The sequence below is a fragment of the Rhinopithecus bieti genome, unplaced genomic scaffold (assembly GCF_001698545.2).
Source record: "Rhinopithecus bieti isolate Rb0 unplaced genomic scaffold, ASM169854v2 scaffold_11964, whole genome shotgun sequence".
Lineage (NCBI taxonomy): Eukaryota > Metazoa > Chordata > Mammalia > Primates > Cercopithecidae > Rhinopithecus > Rhinopithecus bieti.
The window spans coordinates 9,420,919-9,426,823 of NW_016807677.1; positions in this window are offsets into that span (position 1 = coordinate 9,420,919).

A 5,905-nucleotide genomic window follows, 5' to 3' on the forward strand; every position below is an offset into this window, starting at 1 on the left:
TGTGCTACTGCACTCCATCATGGACAATAGAGAGAGATCCTGTCTCTAAAAAGAAAAAGAAATATGTCTTAGATTTCTCCCCCAACTTCTAGTCTCACAAATCCAATTGCTACTCAACATTTCTACTTGAATGTCCAATAAATATATCACAAATAAAACAGGTCCAAAACCTCCTCTTATCTCAGAAGTTGCTTCTTCCATAGTCTTCCCCACTTTGATAATAGCAAGTAGTAAATCAGGTCAAAACCTTGGAGTCAATTCTTTACTTTTTCCTTTCTCTGCTACCATATATCTACTCCATTAACAAATCCTATTGACCTTCTTTTCAAACCATATTCATATTCTGGCCTCTTCTCATTACTGCCTACCATTGCTACCATTCTGGACCCAGCCACACCATTTCTCAACTGAATTATTGAAAAACATCTCCTAACTGTTCTCTCTGATTCTACACTTGCTCTGCATCACTCAATAAAGCAGCCTGAGTCATCACATTGAGACATAAGACAGAACATGCTTTGAAGTTCCCCGTCTTACTCAGAGTGAAATCCAGCATACCTACAACAACGTAAAATCTGTCCCCTGGTTACCTTGATAACCTCATATTTTCCCCTCATCTACATTCCACATTGGCCTCCTTTTTTTTTTCTGAACTGTGCCAAGAATATCCCCACATCCAGACATTTGTACATGCTGCTTACTCAGTCTGGAGTTTTCTTCTCCCAGATATTTACATTGCTTGAACTCTCATCCCTTTCAAATTTTGAGTTGATTTCTCCCTTCTGAGTGGGACCTTTCCTAATCAACCTATTTAAAAATGCAACTTGCAAAATGCTTCCTACCTGATACTCTTTACCTACTTTCCCTGCTTTTTACTTTTCTCTATAGTACTTCACTTTCTAATGTACTATAAATTATCTATTTGCTTACTGTCAATTTATTCCTACTGGAACATAAACTTTAGGAGGGTAATTATTTTTATCTGTTTTATTCATTGCTAGAGCATTAGCTGCTGTAATAGTACCTGGCACAGAATAGGTGCTCAACAAATATATGTTGAATAAATTTTTTTTTTTTTTTAACGGAGTCTTACTCTGTCACCCAGGCTGCAGTACAGTGCTGCAATCATAGCTCACTGCAGCCTCAAACTCCTGGGCTCTAGGAATCCTCCCAACTCAGCCTAAGTAGCTGGGACCACAGGCCTGAGCCACCAAGCCTAGATAATTTTTTTTATTTTTTTCTAGAGATATGGTCTTACTATGATACCCAGGCTGGTCTTGAATTCCTGGCCTCAAATGAGCCTCCCTACTCAACCTCCAAAAGTGTTGGGATTATAGATATGAGCCACTCTGCTCAGCCAAAGTATTAATTACATGGAGATTTTGCTTACTAGTGTACAATGAAATAAATCTACACACTATGTATCTGAAAGTCTCAAATGCAAAGCAAATCTATTTTTCTTTATGAGTTCTTTAGAATCCCACACAGTGGCATAGATGAAACCCCTCTCCTAAAAAAGCAGGCCACAATGATCTCCACGCAATTCCAAGTCATTTCACAGTAACTTCTCCAAATAACAGATAATTTGTTTCTTTAAAGTAGATCATCCCATTACCTCCTACTCCAATAGTTGAATGTCAAAAATCTCCAGTTGTGTTTTAGCTTCAGGCACTTTAAATGAGTGGTCTTTTCAGCATATTTGCTTGGGGCATATTTGCTTCTAGCAGCAGAAGAAAAGCAGACATTAGTAAGTTTGTTCCACTTAGTAATCTTTAAAGACTTGGCTCAAATTCTACCTCCTCTCTGAAGATTTTCTTGAACCCACCTCTCTCTCCGTAAATAACTCAGAACTCTTTCCCTCATTTTGCCATCTAAATAATATTTCTATTTTTCACCTGAAATATATTATTATGCTTATTTTTCAAGTCTGTCTTTTCCATTAGGATGTAAGTTCCTGAATTTAGGGCTTCTTTGCCTTCATAACACTGGTGTGTAGATAGGGAATGGCGAATAGTGTAGTCTCAGAAAATATTGATCAAAGTAATGAACACAGGTGAATATATGAATGATCAGTGACCAACTGATTAAGTATTGCTTTCCAGGATCACAGCCATGGTGAGAATACCAATGGAGAGGTTATGGTAGATAATACCATTATTGTCACCATTATCACTATCATCATCATCATCATCATCAGCATCAAAGAACTATGCACCTGTTTGAACCAAGTACTATGCTAGGCAAAGATCCTTGTGCATAAGGACATTAATAGTCAAATTGAAGGGACAGGCATGACCACAAAAAGATGTATAACAATCTACATAATGGGAAGCATAAATGCCCAGTAAAAAGAAGCATAGGGTAAGTGCCCAGCTAGTTGAATAGACAAAAGGATAGTACAAGTTCAGACTAGGATGATTAAGGAGGCCTTTATGGAAGATGTAGACATTTAGTTGTGTCTTGAAAGACAAAATAACCAAGCTGCTTATACAAAGGAGGCAGCACAACTCAAGCAGTTTTGACCAGAGAAAATTCTGAAAGGCAGACTGTATATTTCCATTCTTTGATGAGGCATATAAGAAATAAAGTGACTAAAAAAGGAGGATAATTTTGTTAGACTCCGATTCCTCATTTTTGAAAAAACAAAACATCAAAATAAATGAGATGAAACGGAAGGGTGTAGTGCCAGAGTTCCAGTTCAAGCTATTTCACGTTTGAGGCTCTGATATTGACAATATGTCTTCTTCTTCTTCTATCTTCTTCTTCTCCTTCTTCTCCTCCCTCCTCCGCCTCCGCCTCCTCCTCCTCCGCCACCATCTCCACCTCCATCACCCAGGCTGGAGTGCAGTGGCGTGATCTTGGCTCACTGCAAGCTCCACCTCCCAGGTTCATGCCATTCTCTTGCCTCAGCCTCCTGAGTAGCTGGGACTACAGGTGCCCCCACCATGCCTCGCTAATTTAGTTTTTGTATATTTAGTAGAGATGGGGTTTCACTGTATTACCCAGGATGGTCTCAATCTCCTGACCTCGTGATCCACGCTCCTTAGCCTCCCAAAGTGCTGGGATTACAGGCGTGAGCCACCGTGCCTGGCCTTCTTCATTGTTTTGAGTATAGCTTTGATGTCTGTGAAGCGGAGAACTAGACATGACTTCTGAGACCATTTAAGTGTGTGTAACTAAAGCAGATTATGTGGATGTGAATGCTTTAAAAATTATAAGTGCAATTTACCTGTAGAGGATTCTTTGAAGATTAGATAAAATTACACAGTCAAGATATTTGTGAGCAATGACAAGCTGCTTTCCTTCCTAAAAAGATGCCTTCCTTGCATCTACTTAAGTGTTACATGACTAAAATGATATAACCCAGATGGGTATGTCTGCAATGCAGCTGGGATAATATATCCAGTGCTAAGATTTATAGAGTACAGTTTAATGGTAAGTATATTTCTACACATTTTACATGAATCTTTTTTTATTTTTAAAAGTAATTTTAACTTGTTCTTTAGTTACGGGAGTGTATGTGCAGGTTTGTTACATGAGTATACTATGTGATCCTGAGGTTTGGGGTACAATTGATTCTATCACCCAGATAGTGGGTATCATACCCAAAAGGTAGTTTTTCAACTCACTCTTCCTTCCCTTCTTCTTCCCTCTAGTAGTCATCAGTGTCTATTCCCATCTTTATGTCTATGTGTACTCAATGTTTAGCTTCCACTTATAAGTGAGAACATGTGGTATTTGGTTTTCTGATCCCATGTTAGTTTAAGATTATGGCCTCCAGCTGCATCTGTGTTAATGTAAAGGACATGATTTCATTCTTTTTAAGGCTATGTAGTATTCCAGTGGTATACATGTACCACATTGTCTTATCTCATCCACCATTGATGGGCACCAAGGTTGATTCCATGTCTTTTCTATTGTGAATAGTGCTGCAGTGAATATACAAGTGCATGTGTCTTTTTGGCAGAAAGATTTATTTTCTTGTGGATATGTACCTAGTAATAGGATCACTGGGTCAAATGGTAGCTCTGTTTTAAGTTCTTTAAGAAATTTCCAAACTGCTTTCCACAGTGGCTGAACTAATTTACATTACCACCAACAGTGTATAAGCATTCCCTTTTTTCCATAGTCTTGCCAATATCTGTTTTTTTCTTTGTGTGTGTGTGTTTTACTTTTTAACAATAGCCATTCTGACTGGTGTGATTTGCGTTTCTCTGATTGGTGATTATGAGCATTTTAAAATATTTGTTGGCCAGTCATAGATTTTCTTTTGATAAATGTCTGTTTACATCCTTTACCCATTTTTTAAAGGGATTATTTGTTTTTTGCTCATCGATTTGTTCAGGTTGCTTATAGATTTTGGATATTAGACCTTTGTCAGATGCATAGTTTGTGAATATTTTCTCCCATTCTGTAGGTTGTCTGTTTACTCTGTTGATAGTTTATTTTGCTGTGCAGAAGCTCTTTAGTTAAATTAGGTCCCACTTGCCGATTTTTGTTTTTGTTGAAATTGCATTTGAAGTCTTCATCATGAACTCTTTGCCAAGGGCAGTGTTGAGAAGGGCATTTCCTAGATTTTCTTCTAGATTTTTATAGTTTGAGGTCTTATATTTAAATTTTCAATCAACTTTGAGTTAAAATGAATTCTTATAGACTTACTATTATTCCACTTTCACAGATTAGAAAACTGAGGTTCAAATTACATAAGCCTGTCATATTGGTCCCAAAGTGATCCACTTATCCACAATGGTTAACTGCTTTGAAAAGACCTGAAACAAATCAAGTCATGAATCCTAATAAAATATAAAGTGCTTTTAGTTTGAAATCAGTAAATCTGACAAACCAAACCAAAAGAAAACAAAACCCAAAACTCTTCTAGATTGGTTTAAAATCAGACAAGAAGGCCGGGCGCGGTGGCTCAAGCCTGTAATCCCAGCACTTTGGGAGGCCGAGACGGGCGGATCACGAGGTCAGGAGATCAAGACCATCCTGGCTAACATGGTGAAACCCCGTCTCTACTAAAAAATACAAAAAACTAGCCGGGCGAGGTGGCAGGCGCCTGTAGTTCCAGCTACTCGGGAGGCTGAGGCAGGAGAATGGCGTGGACCCGAGGCAGAGTTTGCAGTGAGCTGAGATCCGGCCACTGCAGCCTGGGCGACAGAGCAAGACTCCGTCTCAAAAAAATAATAATAATAAATAAAATAAAATAAAATCAGACAAGAAAAATACAAACAAAATGCAAAAGTATTATTAAACAGATGGAGCTTTTGCAGCCTCAAATAGAGGCAAAATAAAACCCAAACAGAGGTTTCATGTCATGAAATCCACTACTTTGCCATCTAAAATATTAACTTAGCACTAATTTATGAGAGAAACTATAATCAGATTTTTATGTTCTGCCTGTGGATGAAAAAATGACAGATGATAAAACAAAATGACAGATGACGTGTTAATGGGGAATCTTTTCAGAAAGTTACTTTAGTAAAAGAAATTTCCTAATGTCAGCAAGGAGTGTAGAGTTCATAAGTAAAGAATGTTAACCACTCAAAAGAATTTGCCACAGTTTGCTCTTTGGCATCAAATGAACTGTTGAGAATGCAGTTGAAATAGTTCAGAGATTCCTTAAAATCAAGAACAAGTGATGATATATCATGGATGCCCCTCCCTGCCCCAGAATTGGAGATCTGTCAATCGTTCCTTTTTTTTTTTTTTTTTTTTTTTTTTTTTTTTTTTTTTGGTAGAGAAGGGATTTCACCATGTTAGCCAGGCTGGTTTTGAGCTCCTGGCCTCAAGTGGTCTGCCCACCTTGGCCTCCCAAAGTGCTGAGATTACAGGCATGAGCCACCAGGCCCAAACTAATTGTTTCTTTCTTTTTTTTCTTTTCTTTTTTTTTTTTGAGGCGGAG